The following is a 21,412-nucleotide window of genomic DNA, read 5'->3' as shown; positions in this document are numbered from 1 at the left end:
ACATGCATTTGCCCTTGGTGCAGCCTGCCCCCTTCCACTGGTCCGAGGTCATTCATTGTTGGAGTTGGCTGGCTGTGACGCAGGAACCTGGACTTGGGGGCACAAGATGTTTGGGATTGTCCTCGGGAAACAGGTTTGGGGGCGATTGCCTGCCTGAGATGTAGAAGCCACAGGGTTGGGAGGAGTAGATGTGGTCAGGCTGAGGCTCACTGGTGTCATCTGACCAGGTTGCCCGGATGGGCCAGAACTGCCCCTAATGTTCACTGGTCCAGGAGTAGTGTCCTCACTGAGGGCTTCATCCATAGGGGTAGTGGCAGTCTTTTCAGTGGATTATGTATTTATGTGGCTGCTCGACCTGTTGATGTGAAAGATACAATTTTACAGGTGGTATAGTGACATCTACCTCCAATAGTTGACAGTGAAGTTGGGCTTTGGCCTTGTTCACATTGAATTTGCTGATTTGGCTTATGTGACAGGTACACATATTATCATTTGTATTGCCCTCACTTTGGAGTTACATACCAATTCCATTTCAGTAAACTACCCTCAGACTGTCTGGATAATTTGGCTATTGGAAGGATGGTCATGGACTCATATCTTGCCAGCACTGCAGGCAAAACAGTGGCTGGGCAGGATGTTGTTTTGATCATCTTGAGACCTATTTGTCTGTTATGCAGGCAGTGGCAGAACCTCAGATGATATGTGATAGTTGTCATCCTGTGTTCAGTGCATTGTGGATTTGCCTGCTGCCAATGTCATTCAGATGACATATCTTGGGGTCTTAGATCTTTCTTAGATGTTCTTTACAAACATTTGAGCTGCCCTTCCTGTCCAAACTATTTTCATCTTGGCATAGCTGCTCAAGATAGATCTGGGTGTGTTGCCACATCACAGGGTGTACAATAATCTGTATCCTTGTCCCTCCCAGGGGTATTAACTTCATAAGTGAGTTCACGGACAGTGGCACAAAGTCATATGGACCCTGGCCTGGTGTTTGAGGTTGCATGGCCTGGCCCTCCTGGGATTTACAGTGACGTTACTCAAAACACAACTCGCAGTTTACATTGTTAATTCTCTGAGGTGGGTAGACTTCCACTGTGAGTATGCCAACAAGGACATTTGATCATGTACAGAGTTGGCTGAGTCATTGAACTGGGTAGACAGACCCTCCTGGCATTTGCAGTTGCAGTTGTTCAATGTAATTCCGCAAGGTGTGTGCACGTCATGTGTGAATTCCCAAGATATGGTATCTTGGAAGGTATACAGGGGACTGTTGCTAGGAGTGAGAGTAAGAGATCCTCCTACGAGTTATAGCTATTTCACTCACTGTATCACACACACTGTACAGTTGTCCTCCTCTCAGGTGAGAACAGTTCAGTGGGTGAGTAGAAGAGGAAGGGTGTTTTGTATCTGGGTACAGTGTGTTGACTGGGGGATGGCACTATTATTGCCCCCTGGCCTTGACATTCTTTTCAGTGTCTGTCCTACTCCTACACACTGTACAGGTGCGCTCCTTTCAGATTAGTACAATTCAATAGGTGAGTGCACTGTTCAGTTGCCCTCCTCTCAGGTGAGTACCGTTCACTAGGGATTTTCAGAACAAGGTCATTATAAATGTGTTGTACACTGTTCTGGATTTTCTAATAGTAGAATAGTGTCCACTGGGAGTTATGATGCTGTCTTTCCCTGTGCTACACACAGTATACAGAGATGTGGTTCCCCCACGCGAGTCCAGGCCCCATGTGAAATGGCATACAGTATTTTTGGGACAGGTAGTGACTGGGTTGGTGAGTGGGGGGCCAGTGACAATGGCTAACGGTGATCAGTGCACATGCATGACGATACAATTAGGTGACATGTCTTTTATGTTGTGACTTACCTGACTCCACTCCCCCAGGTATTCCTGTCAGGCCCTCAGGATGCAGGATGGCCAAGACCTTCTCCTCTCATGATGTGAGCTTGTGGTTGAGGAGTTGGGGGCTACCACAAGTCTTCAGGAATGCAAGTTGGTGCCTGGGTGCCATGGAATGATCCCTCCCACTGAGGTTGTTCCATCTCTTCCTGATGTCATCCCTTGTGCGCAGGGAGGTGCCTACAGAATTCACTCTGCTGACTATCCTTTGCCACATTTCCATTTTCCTTGCGATAATAGTTTGCTGGACTTGTGTTCCGAATATTTGTTGCTGTACTCTAATGATTTCATCCACCATGACTCTTAACTCATCATCTGTGAAACAGGGATTATTCTGGGGTGACACCGTAGTGTTGGATGAATACCTATATTAATGGGTGCTGGGTGCTGGGTGCTGGGTGCTAAACAGGTATAGAGTGGTGAGGTGCAACTGGATGTGATGGGTGTGTTGAGAATGTGGGATATGTGGTGAAAGTTGAAGGGGTGCCTAAACTATTGTTTGGATTTTCTTTTTGCAAGCTCTATCATGCTGTGTGTGGTGTTATAGATGCAAAGGATTGTGATGTGTGAAAGTGTGTGATTTATAGTGTGCTTTGCAGGTGTGTCAAGTATGTGAATGTGTTTCAGCTGTGTTGTTTTCAAATGCATCCAGTATGGTGTAGTGTATTACTGTGGTGACCGCCAACCACCTCACTTCGGACAGCCATTGGAAGACCACCATGGCAGGACTGCCATTGCGACTTTTGACTTGTAGTATGGGCTGTGGTTGGTTGACAAGCTGGTGTTGCTGGTGGTCAGACCGCCCTCCGGTGGCCTTGATTTGGCTGACTTTTGGCGGTCCTGCCTATGCTACTTGTAATACAGCAGTCTGTGTGACCTCCAACATAGTGGTCTTTTGGTGTCCGCCACTATTGCAGTCTGGCAGTCTGACCACCAAACTCGTAAGGATTCCCTAAATCTGAAGGTAGAAATCTTGATGGGGCAAAAGCATTAAAAGTATCAGACCTGCGAAAGAACTTCAGCTGGTGCAAATGTTGGATTTTTCGGCTCAGAGCTTTTCCCACCAAAACCAACCATGTTCTGCGTGACAGGGAGAGAGCAGGAGAGTGCCATATTCACATAGATCTGGCACTTTCATCTGTTCTTCCTAGCGCCGGCTCTGATATTAGCTGCTGTGTGCCATGCACACACCTTAGCGCCATAGTGCTAAGTTGTGTGTGTGAGTCTAGCATAGCTTTTGTACAGGAAGGGTATCCTTCCTGGACCAAATACTATGCCCACACCATTGAAAATGCTTTTCCTACTTTCAATGTGTGGTGTACTGTGCAGCACATGTACAAAGTCGGAACAGCATGGAGAAATGAAAACATTTCTCTGTTTCACACCTACTTTTCAGAGGCATTCATTTTTGGTGCTAAACCCTTTCTACTGATTTTTTTAAATAAGGCTTAGCGTCAAAAAGCATGGGTTGTAGCACAGGTATGCCCATGTACCACCCATGCAAAGCCCCCTTTTTGCCAACTATTGCAAAGCAGCGTTTCACCAAACACCAATTTGCATTGAGTTGTGAATCCCAAAAAAGGTTTAGCAATGGTGTACCGTTACAAAAGTAATGCTAACCTGCTACTAAGCCTTTGAGAATCTGGGCCTTTGTGTTGTGTCTGTGCTAATTTTCAAACACAGACTCAACACAATGTAGTGGTGAGATTACAGCCTAATGCAAAATGTGATTTATGTTGGATTGTAACCAAAACAAATGCGAACCTGTGCAATGCAATGCCTTGCATTACCTTGCATCAGGTGGACATTCCATGAGTGATGCATGGGACTTACACTGCAACCACCCATGGGTTTTGATGGTAGTTACTAGCTACAAAAAATTGTAGACAAGTATTTGCGTCAAAATCCCACGGCAGGCCTAACAAGGACATATACTTTCATTTCTCCTTGTTTTCCCTCTGTGCATTTGGGCTGCAATCTTCAGCACACATATAGAGTTGGAAATACCTTAAAGCATAGCTTTTATATTTGAGGGGTCCTCATCCTGTACAAAGTTATGAAATATGGTGCCAGGGTGTCTGTGTTGGTGCATGGCAGCCAAAAGGGTGCCATTGCTGGGAGAGAGAACAGACCCACATCTTAGTAGATATGACACTGTTCTACTCTCCCATTCATGCAACACAGCACAGTAACTTTTGTGCTGTGTTTTATTTCATGATTCATAGAAAATCTAAGCCTAAGTGCAAAGGTAAAAACTTTGACTAGGACTACCTGCTTGGTGCTTGTCCGCGCTCCACCTGAAATTGTGACTAGGACCCACTCAACCTCAAACAGCAACTCCTGATTGGCACTTTATTTTCTCTTGGTGCTTTGGCCTTATTTTACCATTACATTTTTCTCTGTTTGTAGAAACTGGTTGTGGACATTTTATTGTGCTTTGTTTTGATGTTTTAACTGTTTTGTTACTGCCAAATAATTTACAGTTTTCCCTAAATTAAGCCAGATTGCTCCATGCCATAACTACCAGGGAGTTGAGCCACTTTCTTACACTGCCACACTCCCTTTCATGTTCCCAGGTATTACCAATGCATAAGGAGAAAATGTACATATGGGATTACTTTCAACACTGAAAGGATAGTGTCTTATCCTCAAATTGCTCCAACTCTGAGTTTTCTCTAGACTGTTTATATTGTACACTGAATTTGGTCGATCTTAATCAGTCCTTGGCAGTGTCTGTAATCCAGCCATGGACCCTATTTCGCATTGAGCTGAAAAGTCGTAGTGTGTCAATTATGGTGATATGGGAAGCTGAAGAAATTCATGCTGGATCATATATTTTTGGACCCTTCGCAGGAGACCCCTTTTTCTCATCAAGATTTTACCTTTTTCCTGCCTGCATGGGATTCACGGGATAATAAAATACTCTACTTCCTTTTATGTTTTTAATTTTACTGTACTTGAAGGAGTACAGTTTGTTCAAGCATCAGTTCTATCAATTGCCGATTTGGGTTTCTTATTATATATCTTGAAATTATGTTTGAAAGCCCTTACATGGAAACTGTCAGAAGAAACTATAATCTCTTAAACAAACATGAGTCTGTTCTTTGAGATTAAGAAAATGTGTCCTAATATTAGACTCTCGATGGAGTGGAAAGCATACCTGGTAAGAGCAATGATGAGCGATGCAGCTCTTTTTTCACAACAAATCTGCTGAGGGGAATGCGTCCTTGGAATGCTTGAAATATAATATCGCATATCTCCTAAAAATATGTCAAAACTGGGGGCATTTTAAACAACGCAACAAAGCCGAACACCTACTGGCTCAATGCCAACTACCCCAAACAACTGCAAAACTACCAATTGAGATGGCAAAGGCTTTTGATGAATTTTTCAGAGGATTATGTCATTCTGACCATGCAGATCCAACTGATCCTGAATTGAAAAGTATAGTATCTCTAAAACTGTAAAGTTGTCAAGTTCAACAGGCCAAAGCCAAGAAAGGAGTTTGCCACTATAGGGGTGTAGCCAGAGTTATTAATTGTATAGCTTCAGGAAAAGCTGCTGGTGATGATGGCTTCTCCATAATCCCATACAAGATCGACAAATCGAGGATAGCCATAATGTAGAGAGAATGGTAAATCTGCCTTGAGTAAAATAGAACAATTATTTCTCTAATCAACAAAACCTGGGAATGTTCCTGTCGTGTACGCTGTGGTACTTTAAATTTCGGAACCACACTGGAGGCATGGCCCTATCATGCCGATTTTAGTATCAGAGAGCCGCAAATGGCAAATACGATATGTACGAGTGTTTTTATCGCGTTTCATCAATGGAATGACCTTGTATATGATACTGCATATTGTTCCATTTAAACGACAGCCATTTTATGATTGCCCTCACATAGGCCAATGTCTAATGCTGAAAACGAGTCTGAAGGACACGTACATCTTTGCTGACTCCTCTGTGACCTGGGCAAGCTGATGCCACTGCCTGAAGCCAAACCTGTTCGGCCAGTTTCTTTCCCAGTGGCCAAATGAGATTAGTATCAAGGCACAACACATCATAAACCTTTCATCACACACAAACCATGCCTAATCTTACACACACCTGTCCCTGTTTCCTGCTTTATGGCTTGCTTTACGAGGAGGAGGTGCCCGGTTTTATTGGGGTCTGCTGATATCTGAACCCTCGTGGGTAAATAATTGGAGGCTGTCCTCGCTGAAGTGTGGGAACATCATCATGGCTCTGTTTTTGTCGTTTGTAGTGAAATATGTGAATGGTCAACTGTAATCCTGTTAAAACCCCAAAGGCTACTCACATGTTGCCTCTCTAGCTTTTCTCATTTGTTTAGGAATGTGACTGGTACAGCCCCCTTGCATGCCTAGGGCATAATAAATGATATAAAAGGTCTGAGCTAAGACCATTTCGAGAGACTGCCTCTTTCAGTTGCTATAGGTCAGCTTCTGGGAGACGTAGTCTCACTCATTTGAGTTTAATAAAGATGTCTTTTCATATTTCAGCTTCTTTGCCAAGTTCTTTGTTATATTACCCTGAGAATGAAAATCTCTAGTACTTCAACAATAGCTACCAACTGTTATACCCCGTTAATGCGGACAGCTACACGTTGTTATACCTAGCTGTGTATGCAAATCTCAGGTTGGCTTTTCCAGGACACTCCAGGACACTCAAATAGCAATAAAGTATATATTCAAGTGCATTCCATTGAGTTGCATGGGGATAAAACTTGCAGTGGCTTGAATAGATTGAACGTATTCCTTTGTTTTCTCAAAGGTTATAATCATCTAGCGTCACAATTTTTTGGGGTTCATGTTGGAGCCTCTCAGGCTAATATTTATACTTTTTTTGTGCCACATTTGCATAATTTTTTGACGCAAAAGCGGCACAAACTTATGAAATATAGTTGTATTTACAGGTTTGCGCCGCTTTTGCATCACAAAGTGGTGCAAATGCGGCACAAAAATAGTATAAATATGGGCCTAAGGGGCATATTTATACTCCGTTTGCGCCGGAATTGCGTCGTTTTTTTTTACGCAATTTCGACGCAAAACTAACTCCATATTTATACTTTGGCGTTAGACACGTCTAGCGCCAAAGTCCATGGAGTTTGCGTCATTTTTTAGCGTGGACACCTACTTTGCGTTAATGAGATGCAAGGTAGGCGTTCACGTCTAAAAAATCGACTCCGAGGCATGTGCGTCGGATTTATACTCCCGGGCAAAATTCACGCCTGGGAGTGGGCGGGTCCAAAAAAATGACGTACGGCCGCTTTTGCGTCGTTTTTTAGCGCCTGCAAAAGGCAGGCGTTAAGGGACCTGTGGGCTCTGAAGGAGCCCAGAGGTGCCCTCCCATGCCCCCAGGGACACCCCCTGTCACCCTTGCCCACCCCAGGAGGACACCCAAGACTGGAGGGACCCATCCCAGGGACATTAAGGTAAGTTCAGGTAAGTGTTTTTTTTTTTTTTTTTTTTGTGGCATAGGGGGGCATGATTTGTGCCCCCCTACATGCCACTATGCCCAATGACCATGCCCAGGGGACATAAGTCCCCTGGGCATGGCCATTGGGCAAGGGGGCATGACTCCTGTCTTTGCTAAGACAGGAGTCATTTCTATGGGGGTTGGGATTGAAAAAAAATGGCGCAAATCGGGTTGAGGCGAAAAAATTGCCTCAACCTGACTTGCCCCATTTCTTGACGCCCAAGCCCCATATCCCCCTACGCCGTCGCTGCCTAGTGTACGTCGTTTTTTTCCACGCACACCAGCCAGCGCCGGCGGCTAACGCCGGCTAACGTCATTGATTAAATACGGCGCCCGCATGGCGCTTCAGAATGGCGTTAGCCAGCGCTAATTTTTTTGACGCAAAACTGCATTAGCGCAGTTTTGCGTCAAAAAGTATAGATATGGCCTAAGTGTCTTGAGAGCAATTGCACAGTGGTGCTGATGCTACTTTAAATTTTCTCTCCGTGTTTGAGCCATTGGCAGGGGTAAATTGACACTCTCCAACAATCAGAGGCACATTTACAGAAACTGGGCAGAAATGTTGGTGCATTTGCTGACAACATACTGTTAATGACGTTTGACCTCACCATCGCTGTACCACGATTATTGTAACAGATTTCCTGATGTTCTCTGGAAGCTAGTTTAAATAGATGGAATCTGACACACTGCCGATGTCCTACTCCATTTTGAGTGCAATGACTTACACAATTTCACAGTTACTCTGTTATCTCAAACACCAAGGGCCTGATTCACTAAGGTAAACTTAGACCAAAACGTTTAGACCAAAAGGGTAAGGTTAGACCTATAATCTAACTTTACTTGTAGTAAAGTTAGACTTTTGGTCTAAGTTTATACTTTTAAGTCTAGACTTGTGCTCTAAGTTTAGACCAAAAGTGTAAACTTAGACCAAAAGGCTAACTTTACTCATAGTAAACTTAGACTTTTGGTCTAAGTTTACCTTTGTGAATCAGGCCCAAAACTTTTTGTGAACCAAGGGGCATATTTAAGGAAAGTGGTGCTGCACCTAGTGTAGCACCACTTTCTTTGTGCCTAATAGTGCCCCCTACAGCCACCCTGTGTACGCCGTAGCTAAAATATGGCACACCATGGTACAGGATAGGGGCAACAGTGTCAACATTTTTTATGCTATTGATATACTGTTCAGGAATAGAACCAACTTTTTGGCACTAACTCTGAACAGTACATAGGGACCCATTGCAAACACTTGTTGCCCCCTTTTAACGCTTGCTCTGAGCAGGCATTAAAAGATCCACTAAAAATTATGCAGAAAAATCTCTTGGATTTCTTTGCATCATTTTCTCAGCCCCACTAATGGGGAAACACACCCTTTGCATACTTTATGCCTGGCACAGGCATAATGTAGCGCAAATAGTTAGAAAGTGGCGCAATGCATGCATTGTGCCACTGATGACACAGAAAAAGAAGGTCCGACATATATTCATACATATCGTGTAATCAAAACATATAGGGGGTCATTCTGACCCCGGCGGGCGGTGGGAGCCGCCCGCCTGGAGGGAACCGCCAGAATACCGCTGCGCGGTAAAAAGACCGTCGGGGGTATTCTGGGTTTCCCACTGGGCTGGCGGGCGACTGCCAAAAGGCCGCCCGCCAGCCCAGTGGGAAACACCCCTCCATGAGGATGCCGGCTCCGAATGGAGCCGGCGGAGTGGAGGATGTGCGACGGGTGCAGTAGCACCCGTCGCGAATTTCAGTGTCTGCTAAGCAGACACTGAAATTCAGGGTGGGGCCCTCATACGGGGGCCCCTGCAGTGCCCATGCCATTGGCATGGGCACTGCAGGGGCCCCCAGGGGCCCCACGACACCCCATACCACCATCCTGTTCCTGGCGGCCGAAGCCGTCAGGAACAGGATGGCGGTATGGGGGTCAGAATCCCCATGGCGGCGCAGCAAGCTGCGCCGCCATGGAGGATTCTACAGGGCAGCGGAAAAACGGCGGGAGACCGCCAGTTTTCCCTTTCTGGCTGCGGCTGAACCGCCGCGGTCAGAATACCCTGGGGAGCACCGCCAGCCTGTTGGCGGTGCTCCCGCCGACCAGGACCGCCGGGGTCGGAATCAGGCCCATAATGTAGTGTGATTTTAGTGAAGAAAATAATGTACGAGGGAAATTTTGCTCTCGGGGTAGTTCGCCATCATTGTAAATGAGCTTTATTAATCATGAAGTATTGAAAATTGTAGTAATCCGTCATAATTGCAAATGTATGCCATGATTTCTTGTTTGAAGCTGTTTTGCTTAGCTTAAATTTAGTGGATGCTTTGGCCTAGTTGCCTGGTCTCAAATTCTAACTGCGTGGTTTTTTCCTTGAACTAATGAAACATATATTCTTGCTTGAAGTTGTATTTTTCCAGTAGAGCTGACTGATACACTTATCTCCAAGGTTTCGTACTAGGCCGGTTTCATCCCCTTTGATACAAGGTCAGTCTGCAGGTGCGGACAATGAAGGTACAGATAGTAAAATAATTGGCAAACCATGTTACAACTTGTGTTCCAAGGCTCCAAGGACAGTGTATGCATAAATGAGCGCTAGTAAAAGACAATTTTCATTGGACAATTTGAAGCCAACCTATGAACCCTCCAATGGAAGACCCTGCAGAATTTGGAATGTTTCTTACTTAAACCCACTGGACAAAGAGAAGTCAGCCATTTTCCTCGATGCCAGTTTGAAGCCAGATGCCAGACTCCATTTTGGACGACACCCTGATGCCCTTTTCTCTATCTGAGAGAAAGAGACTTTAAGAATTCTCACCCTAGAGACTTTAACTTTGATTTGCCCCGTCTTGCCCATGCAGTAACTTTGCCCCATTCTCCTTGCCGCTGCAAGGAAGCTTGCCCTTAACTTTGCCCCCTTTGAAACTTGCCTCATGCTGATCAACCGGTACCTGAAGGACGAAGACTTTTCTTGAATGCTGATTGTATTTGGTAAATATGAAAGGATAAATGTATTATGCATTGTGTTTTTCCTTTTAGGTACCAACTGCTATTTTGATAGGGTCCTAGCTAGAAGTTTTCCAAATTTGTGTTGACTAAATTCGTTTTGCATGAAGCCCCACATGCCAATGCTAATTAGAGGTTAGTCAAGGTATTCATTCGATGTACTATGCTAAATTGAAATCTTGTTATGCTGACCAATGTATGAAATTAGTCAAATACAGTTAGTCATATTAGTGATTTGCATTGCGATATCTGAGTGTATCATTATCCAGATTTTGCGTAGATTGCGTTTCTTCCGCCGTTATGGACAGCCAGTAATGTTCATATACATATATCATTTGGTTTTGAGACTTATATACATTGTGTTAGCTTTGTTAATATAGGGAAATAAATTCACTAACTTTTAATAAACTGGTGTGGTTATTCATGACTGAAAGGTCATGGTGCGCCGAAATACCAACTGTTATTGATTTCTGATGTGCTATATTGATCTATTAATTGAGTATTGATTACCGATTGCAATAGTTATTGATTATTGATCTGAGTGACTTGACTATTTTAGGATGAGGAGAGCCCGACTTGGTTAAAAGATTCACCGACCTCCAACGTGTCCAGGTACAGGTAATTTATAAGGGCTGGACGCGTTATCACCACTTTCTAAGTATGACGCAGGGAAAAGCCACCTTAGCGAGGCCTTAGCTTTAAAAAAATTATGGTAAGGCAGCGCTAAAGTGGCAGTAGGCCCTCTCAAAACTGGGCTCAAACTTTGGGCAACACGCCATCTGACAATGTGATACCATTGTATATGCTTCTTCTTATGGGTGCAGCTATCAAGTTAATCTAAGTCCAGGTTGGCCCAGAAGCAATTGAAGGGCAGCAGATTTCTTGTTTCAATTTAGCCAATTGTAACAATACCAAGTTTAATATTTTATGAAAGCACTCCCATTGGTGTGAATGGGTGGATACATGGGGGATAGACACACTGCAGCATTTTAAGTGAGGGCCGCATGAAAAAACAATTTCTCTCTTGAATCCACCTTTCTGCAGGGCAACTTCAATTATTGGCGGTATAAGCAATTGATAAATGGTCTCAAAGGCTCACTGGGCCCCACCCCTTTTACTTTACCAGAATCACCAATTGTTTAGTATACAAGTAAGCTCTGGCACATATTAGTTCTGTTCACAGACATTTCTTTAAAATCAACAAATAAATCACTGCAACTATGTTGGCAAGCACAGATCTAAAAAAATGTGAAGATTGAAGATACAGTGTGGTCACACCTTTTATTGACACATGATAAAGGGTGTGTAATAATAACAGAAACTGTGCTATTTCAAAATACTTAACAACTGCTATTGGATGTTATCACTCTTAGCAGAATTGTGCCTTGACTGCTGTTCTGCACATGCCCCAGTCACAATTATCATCTGTTACATTTTCTATGACTATGCCGCACACTTGTGCCCAGACTTATAAAGATTGTTCAGAGGGGTTACATCACTTCTTTGGTACAACCCAGCGCAAAATACATTTTAGGGTTTACAAAGACATGCAGATCATGATTTGTGTGGCTTTGCAAAAAAAAAAAAAAAAATGCAACATTGCCATAGTGCTGCTTTTTTTTACCTTGCATAAGGTATGTATTTTATGGTGGTGCATGGCGTTCATGTGCCTCTACTCATGTATTTTGATGTCAACACATACTTGCACAGACAATCATGGTTTTGTGGCTAAATGGTGATCTTTCCTGAGACTGGCATAGTGAGGAGAAATATATGTATTTCTCCTCGTTATTTTCTAGTTGCATGTATGCGGCCTTCTACAAGAGAAAATAAATTCAAATGATAGATTTTCAGCCGTCCTTTCCTGCACAAAAACTAACCTGAGCACAATACAGACACCCTTGTGACATGTTGCAAGGATCCCAGGGTTGGTGCTTAGCAGGCAGAGGCTTTGTTCTGCTCCCTCCCTTTCATGCATCTTCACTTGCTGTGCTGAGCTGTGTTGTGTGAAATTCTAGTTAATATGCCCCTTGATCCCTGCTGGCCTGTGGCATGTTCTTCTGTGAGGGACTCCAACATGTACAACTTTAACTCTCAATACTGCTGATCCCCGCTCATGATACTTGAAGAATTTGTGTTTGGGGCACATTACTATCTCACTGGCAGTGAAAGCAAAGCAAGGGAAAATGCAGTTCAGACTATTGAGATGTCTGTACTCACCATGATGTCATTAGAGAAAACTAAATACTTTGTTGCCTGACAGTGAAGCATGAAGACTTGAAACTCAGAATATAATCAGTTATCTAAATTTCAGTTGCTTGCTTTCCCTTTATTGCCTCAGGTTTGACTGCTGTATTCTTTGGCACGCCATCCCTCCACCCCGTTTCTGCCGTTCCCACCTATTCATTAATTGTATTGTACTAGTAGTCATGCTTTTTGGTTCATCACTTAGCTCTTCAGAACACTGCTGTACCTCTGGAAGACAGATGATGGACTGCACCTGCTGTTGAAATGTGTGAGGTGAACCCTAAGGATGATGAAGTAGATGCCGAGGTTCAATTGGCTGACCTCCTGTTCAGTTACAGGGACACAAAGGCTGCAAGAAGTCCAGCTGATCAGACCAAACTGGCCCTACCCTAGACCCTGCTACAGGCTTCTCTGGTATGATTCTTTACCCCAAGCCCTGTTCCTGACGTCCTTAACTCCTTGGTGTGAAAGATTGCTTCTCCTACTTAATGCTCAAACCAGAGACTTTAAAATGTTTTCAAGATTTTTTTGCTTTGAGAACTGACAGAAGACCAGGACAAACCTGATATGTCAATCCGATAAAGGTGCGTTGCTGCTGGGTCAAAGATTCAGGTTGCTCCAGCTTGGAGCTTTCCCACAGCAACAAATCTGTTTCACCTGGACTTCACAGAGAAGGTATTGGCCTTGAGGAGCCCTGTCCAGCTACAGTTTGCAACATTGACTTGCCGGAGGAATCTGAGCTCCAAAACATTGATTGATGTCAAAAGTTGGAAGGTAGGAATCATCACAAGGCAGAGGTGCCAAAAGTATTGGAACTGGAAGCAGTCTTCTTTGGGTGTGGATATCTCCTGCTTAGACCTTGCCCCCTAAAAGTCCATGGCTTTTCCTGGACTTTATTCAATGATTATTCGGCCATGAGGAATCCATCTTTGCCAAAACTTACCCCTATTCTGCTCTAGTGCAAGCAGTTGCCCAAGGTTGGTGCTTTTCACTTTCCATTGCTATTTTCATCTAAACGTTTAGAAATTCATTTCTCCAGTTCCCCTTACTGGGTTTTAGTTATTTTGGGGACAATTTATTTATTAAAACATTCTCTAATTTACTAAATGGAGTGAGATGTATTTATTGTGGCGTGTTTCTGACTTTGTAACAATTTTGGTACTTTAAAATTCTTTACACATTTTCTTAAGTTAAGCCTGTCTGCATTGTGCCATAGCTACCAGTGGTTAAGCTCAGGTTTACATTACTGGAATCTTTAGTAGACCTATCAAAAATAGTGTCAGAAATACCTGTGGGTAACTATCATCCATCCCAACTTAAAATCCACTTTCTTACACCTGGTCAGCCTACCCCAAAACAAATATGACTGCACTAGCAGTGTCATGTTTTAAAAGTTGAGTAATATACCTTGGTGCATGTGTTTAGCAAACCATTTTTGTGCTAGTACATTCCTTGTGGATGTTTGCCTTGCCACTGACAATTACAAGGGGAACAAAGTGACATAGGATCATATATACACAAAAGCATTTCCAGGCATAGCACACATAAAGTCTGAAGTTTGGGCAATAAATATGAATGCTACATGAGGTAAAACTATGCAACTTTGATAGTGACCATTATAGTAATAGTAACATGGGTAGGCAGAGTGTTAAGATGAAGAAGTGGAGGCAAGGCCAAAATAATGACACAGAAGCTTTTACACAGTCTACTGAACAAAGTTAAGGGGGTCATTCCGACTCCCGCCGGCGGCGGTAACCGCACGCCCGGCGGGAGCCGCCGAATGACCGCACCGCGGTCAAATGACCGCGGCGGCCATTCTGGCTTTCCCGCTGGGCTTGGGGGCGACCGCCAGAAGGCCGCCCGCTGGCCCAGCGAGAAAGCGCCTTCAACGAGGAAGCCGGCTCCGAATGGAGCCGGCGGAGTTGAAGGCGAGCGACGGGTGCAGTGGCACCCGTCGCGATTTTCAGTGTCTGCTTGGCAGACACTGAAAATCAATGTGGGGCCCTGTTAGGGGGCCCCTGCAGTGCCCATGCCATTGGCATGGGCACTGCAGGGGCCCCCAGGGGCCCCACGACACCCGTTACCGCCATCCTGTTCCTGGCGGTGAAAGCCGCCAGGAACAGGATGGCGGTAAGGGGGTCGGAATCCCCATGGCGGCGCTGCTTGCAGAGCCGCCGTGGAGGATTCCCTGGGGCAGCGGGAAACCGGCGGGACACCGCCGGTTTCCCGTTTCTGACCGCGGCTGTACCGCCGCGGTCAGAATGCCCATGGAAGCACCGCCAGCCTGTTGGCGGTGCTTCCGCGGTCGTTGGCCCTGGCGGTCGGTGACCGCCAGGGTCAGAATGACCCCCTAAGTGTCTTATTCTCAATGCAGCAGCATCTCAAGATGATTCTGAAACAGCTATTAAAGACACATAGGGGGTCATTCTGACCTCAGCGGTAAAAGTCGCTTACCGCCGGCCAGAAGGCCGCCATAACACCGCCGCAGTAAACCGCCACGGTCATTCTGACCCGCAACTGGCAAACCGCCAAAAACCCGACATCCACAAAAGTCCGCCACACCAAAGGTCAGCGGGAAACTGGCGATGACCAAACCTCCACCGTCACGCCAACAGAAATACGCCCATACCATTCCGACCCACAAATCCCTGCAGCGGTCTTTCAACCGCGGTATTCCATTGGCGGTACACACCGCCGCGGTCAAAATACACACACCTTTACAAAACACTACCACATTGGATAATTCAAAATACACACACCTGAGACACATACACACACCACTCCCACACACTCAATACAATATAAAACACACACCCACATCACCCACAAACCCCTATGACCACAATTGCGAGTGAAGGACAGAGAGAGAGAGCACAGCACAGAGTACACCATCATACAGAGGCAAATCACAACATCACCCACACACTTTCCACGCACAAAACACCATACACCACCACACTCACCACACTCTACAACACATACACCACCCCTCACCTCATCCACACCACCCATGGCACCCCAAAGACACCCCAGGTTCTCTGACGCAGAACTCAGGGTCATGGTGGAGGAAATAGTTCGTGTAGAGCCCCAGCTCTTCGGGGCACAGGTGCAGCACACCACCATTGCCAGGAAGATAGAGCTATGGCAAAGAATAGTGGACAGGGTCAACGCTGTCGGGACGACATCAGGAAGCGGTGGAACGACCTACGGGGGAAGGTGCGTTCCATGGTATCAAGGCACAACATTGCGGTGCAGAAGACTGGCGGCGGACCCCCACCTACTCCCCCAGAATTCACAGCATGGGAGGAGGAAGTCTTGCACATCCTGCATCCTGAGGGCCTCGCAGGAGTAGGCGGAGGAATGGACTCTGGTAAGTCAAATCTTCACTACTCCATTCCCCCCACCCCACCTGCATGCCAAATCATACCCCCACCCTCACCCCCACCCCCATCACACCAACTCCTTGCAAATGGCTCACCATCACATCCCACCCATCCCAAAACCTAGCCCTGCGTGCGTCCCCAAAGCATGGACACCCATCCCCAAAGCATGCCCACTGCACACACCCATCACCCCCACAAGCCACCGTCACAAAAGCCCCCACAAGGGAATGCTAGCACTGGGGGACTCGGCCACCCACCCATTACACGAAATGCCACACACAGAAGCAATAACCATACTCTTATACCCCTGCAGGACCCGAATGCCACCACACTGCCACGGAAGGTCCAGAAATGTCCATCCCACCCCTAGAAGAGGCCCCCAGTGATGACAGCAGCTCTGTCTCCCTGGACCCTGATGACCAGCCCGGCCCATCGGGGACCTCGGGACAGTCGGTTCCCCACAGACAGCCACAGGCTGCACCAGACCTAAACCTCTCTGGGAACACCAGCACAGCTCCCACCCAGCGGGCCCATTCCTCTGTCTCCAGGACACGTCAATCAGCGGTGTGTCCACCACTACAGGGCACCCAGGTTGACCCACCACCCCAACAACAACAGGGACATGGGGGCAGTGGTAGTGGGCACACCGTCCAGGTGACAGAGGCCCAGGGAAACAGGGGAACTGGGAGGGCTGCTGTGCGACAGGGGGGGGACAGGCCCAGGGAACCGACTCTCCAAGAGGCCCTCTCCTCCATCATGGGAGCATGCCACCACTCCCAGGAGACGATGGCTACGGTACTGGCCAGGTTCCAGGAGATCCAGGTCATGCAGGAGCAACAGTACATGGGGTTCAGAGAGGAACTGAGGAACATTATTGAGGGACCATGTGGCACCACAAAGGGCCCCTGTCACTAGCCTGGACCAGGAACAGCCTACCACCTCCGCCGGCGCTAGTGGACAGGAGGCCCCCACACAACGACAGGCCACCAGAACCCCACCTCCTGCAGAAGAAGAACCACCCCGCAAGCGGAACCTGAGATCTCACAAGAAGACAGAGTAGGATTGCAAGACCCCCGCCAGCAAACGATAGCCCCTGATGTCATCCCACTGTCCCACATTGTCACCCTGTCCAACATTGAACTGCCCTTGCTCCATCCTTCCACAGGCATATGGACAATGCACCTGTGCGACTGAGAACTGGACTCTGCCATGGACATTACTCCACCATCACCCATCCCCGTTTTACAATCATGTTCCTTAAATTTAGCACTTGAATTAAATCACGTCTTGCACTAAAAAAATCTGGAGTCTGCTTGTAATTTGAACAAATGTATTAGACATAACGGTGCCAAAATGTTCAGTTACATTGTGATGACAACATACCACTGTCACACAGCTGTAGTCCATGGGCAAACAAAGCAGAGGTCACGCAGTGGGGCCCACAGCTCTGAAAACGGAAGGGAAAGTCACAACTCAGTTAACAGGAACTGGGGGGGGAACTCAGACAGTAGAGAGGCAGGAGACTTTAAGTAAATGTAAAATGGCGTGGTTGATTCGTACCTGTGTGCTACTGAAAATACTGTTGTATCACTGTGTCCCTGTTGTCTGTGTCGTCCCCGTCATCTTCCTCCTCTTCACTCTCCACAGGCTCCACAGCTGCTACAACACCACCATCTGGACCATCCTCCTGCAGGAAAGGCACCTGGCGTCGCAAAGCCAGGTTGTGAAGCATACAGCAGGCCACGATGATATGGCACACCTTCTTTGGTGAGTACATTAGGGATCCCCCTGTTATATGCAGGCACCTAAACCTGGCCTTCAGGAGGCCGAAGGTTCTTTCTATAATCCTCCTAGTTCGCCCATGGGCCTCATTGTAGCGTTCCTCGGCCCTTGTCCTGGGATTCCTCACTGGGGTCAGTAGCCACGACAGGTTGGGGTAACCAGAGTCACCTATTAGCCACACACGGTGTCTCTGTAGCTGTTCCATCACATAAGGGATGCTGCTATTTCGCATGATGTACGCGTCATGCACTGACCCAGGGAACTTGGCATTTACATTGGAGATGTACTGGTCAGCCAAACAGACCACCTGGACATTCATAGAATGATAACTTTTTCTGTTCCTGTACACCTGCTCACTTCCACTGGGGGGAACCAAGGCCACATGGGTCCCATCAATGGCACCAATGATGTTGGGGATATGGCCAAGGGCATAGAAATCAGCCTTCACTGTAGCCAAATCGCCCACCTCAGGGAAAACAATGTAGCTCCGCATGTATTTCATCAGGGCAGACAGCACTCTGGACAAAACCTTAGAAAACATAGGCTGAGACATCCCTGATGATATGGCCACTGTTGTTTGGAATGATCCACTTGCCAAAAAATGGAGTACTGACAGAACCTGCACCAGAGGGGGAATCCCTGTGGGTTGGCGAATGGGGGACATCAGGTCTGGCTCCAGCTGGGCACAAAGTTCCTGTATAGTGGCTCGGTCAAGTCTGTATGTAAGTATGACATGTCTTTCTTCCATTGTCGACAGGTCCACCAGCGGTCTGTACACAGGAGGATTCCTCCATCTCCTCGCAAGTCCCAGCGGAGGGTGCCTAGGAAGGACAACATGGAGCACAGAGTCAAGCAACCCACAGGTACGTAACCACAGCTTGCACAGTACACGATTCGCAATGCATTGAATGGCTTGTATGAGTGGCAATGCAAGGCATAGGCCTGTGTGACGCAGTAGAAATTCAGCCATGTGGGCCCTTGAAATGGCGGCTGCCTGACCTGTGAAGTGCGACAATGGGATGTGAGGTCAATGCGCTGGCGTGGCACACCGTGGCGGTAGGCGGTCGAAGACCGCGGCGCAAAGCAGCATTAGTTAACATTGAACCCTATGGATCTCAGGAGCCAATGACGATGTGTGCCGGCGGTCGCGGTACGCACCGCCGCGGTACGCACCGCCGCGGGCGTGACCGCCATTTTCTACTTGCTTAATCACTCGAGACCTGATCATCCACAGGAGAGGACCTATACTGCAAGTGCTGCTGTGAACTCGGTCTGGAAGAGACAATGGCTGCTGCGACTGGGGAAAGGGCCCCTGCCTTCACATCTGAGGAATTGGAGAAACTTGTTGATGGGGTCCTCCCCCAGTATGCGCTACTCTACGGTCCTCCAGACCAACAGGTAAGTACACTGGGAGCACGTAGTATGGGCTATGCCTGTGTTGAGTGGGGTGGATGTAAGATAGTGGGGAGGGGAGCGAAAGAGGAGTGCAACGCACGACAGATGAGAGCATGTGCCACATGGCAAGGTTGGGGAGGGGGGGCCGCGCACATCGACCATGCAGAAAAGTGATGATATTTATTTTTCAACCCTGTACATGTCACATAGGTCAGCGCCCATCAGAAGATCGACATTTGGCGTGCCATCGCCAAGGACGTCCGGGCCCTGGGGGTCCACAACAGACGGGGCACCCACTGCCTCAAGAGGTGGGAGGACATCCGCCGCGGGAGCAGAAAGACCGCCGAGGCTCTGCTGGGGATGGCCTCCCAACGTAGGAGGGGTGCCAGTCGTCAATTGACCCCCCTGATGTCACGGATCCTGGCGGTGGCCTACCCCGAATTGGATGGGCGCGTGAGGACATCACAGCAGACACAAGGGGGTGAGTATCAGCACATTCCGCTATATTAGCGCGCAGTGGAGGCTTCTGGGTGGGGGAGGAGGGCTGTGGCTATCTCTAGGCCAGGGCGGTTTCTGTAGGCTAGGCCCCTCCGTTAGACATGGCCCTGTGCCCCGCCCCCCACCTCTGTAGGGTGCTAAGTACAGCTATCCATGGCCCGGGCTCACCTATGTGTGCATTTGTCATCCATAGACTTGTAGGCCAAGTCACTATAATTGAGTAGTGTACCCTGAGTGCGCGGCGTAGTGCAGGGGGCTTCTGTGTCTGTCCTCTCCGCCAACGGTGCCGCCAATGCATGCACTCAACATGTCTTTCTTTCTTCTCCCCCCCCTTTTTTTGGGTTTTCCTGTTCATGTGTGCATTAGCATCATCAGGCGGAGGAGAAGTGGCATTGGCGCACGAGGGAGGTGCATCTCACATGGCCCCGGAGGGCCCTGCAACCGACTCTGAGTACACCAGTGAGACGGAGGACGAGGGGGGCTCCACAACGGGGACCCGTGGAGACGTCAGCGACACTGACACGTCCTCGGAAGGGAGCTCCCTTGTGGTGGCGGCAACATCCGTGCCCACCGCAACAACAGGTACAGCCGCCACCCAGCGCACCAGCTCCGCCCTCCCAGCAGCCCCTCAGCTTCTGCCCCGTGCCTGCTCGGGCAGGAAGCTGGCCATCTCCTTCGCCCCTGGCACCTCAGGTCCTGCCCCAGTTACCCCTGCTGCCCTCAGTGCGGAGATCATTGACCTCCTCCAGACGCTCATTGTTGGGCAGTCTACCTTTTTGAATGCCATCCAGGGGGTAGAAAGGGAGGTGCATCGGAGCAATGCATACCTGGAGGGCATTCATTCGGGTCAGGCTGCCCATCAGCGATCGTTCAACGCTCTGGCCTCAGCACTGACGGCAGCAATTGTCCCTGTCTCTAGCCTCCCCCCTCCAACTTCCTCAACCCAGACCCACTCCCCTGTTCCTCTGCCTATCCCAGACACACCTACAGACCAGCCTGCACACACCTCAACACCCAAGGGCAGCTCATCCAGACATAAGCACCACAGATCACACAAGCATTCACCCAAGCAACATCCACATGCAGACATGCCAACAGCCACTGCTTCCTCTGTGTCCCCCTCCTCCTCGTCTCCCTCCTCACTCCCTTTGACGTCTCCACTCACACCTTCATGCACACCACCATCAGCCACTACGTCCATCACCACCACACCCACCAGAACAGTCCACACATGTGCAGTCACCACCCCCACTGCCATTTACACGTCCCCTGTGTCCTCTCCCAGTGTGTCTGTCACTCCCTCTTCCAAGCCACACAAACGCCGGCAGCCACCCACCCAACAGCCATCCACCTCACCACAGCCTCCAGCACAAGCACCTGCACCCAAAGACAGCACACTTGACTCTCCTACAACCACATCCTCTCCCTCCACTCCCATACCCACTGCACCTACCCTTCCCATTGCTCCTAAAAAGTAGTTCCTCTCCAAAATTGACCTCTTTGCATCACCTGACCCACCCCCTCCATCTTGTAAGAGTCCAAACAGCACCTCAGCCACCACAAGCCCTGCACCTACTAGGACCATCGTTCAGGGCTATTGGAGTCCACCAGCTCCTAGGGCAGGAACATCGGCCAGCAGCAAGGGGACAGCCAGCCCACCTCCTGGGAAAAGAACCAAGAAAGGGAAGGGCCGGCGCGACAGGC

This window comes from Pleurodeles waltl, chromosome 10 (genome assembly GCF_031143425.1).
Source record: "Pleurodeles waltl isolate 20211129_DDA chromosome 10, aPleWal1.hap1.20221129, whole genome shotgun sequence".
NCBI lineage: Eukaryota > Metazoa > Chordata > Amphibia > Caudata > Salamandridae > Pleurodeles > Pleurodeles waltl.
This window is presented reverse-complemented; position numbering follows the sequence as displayed.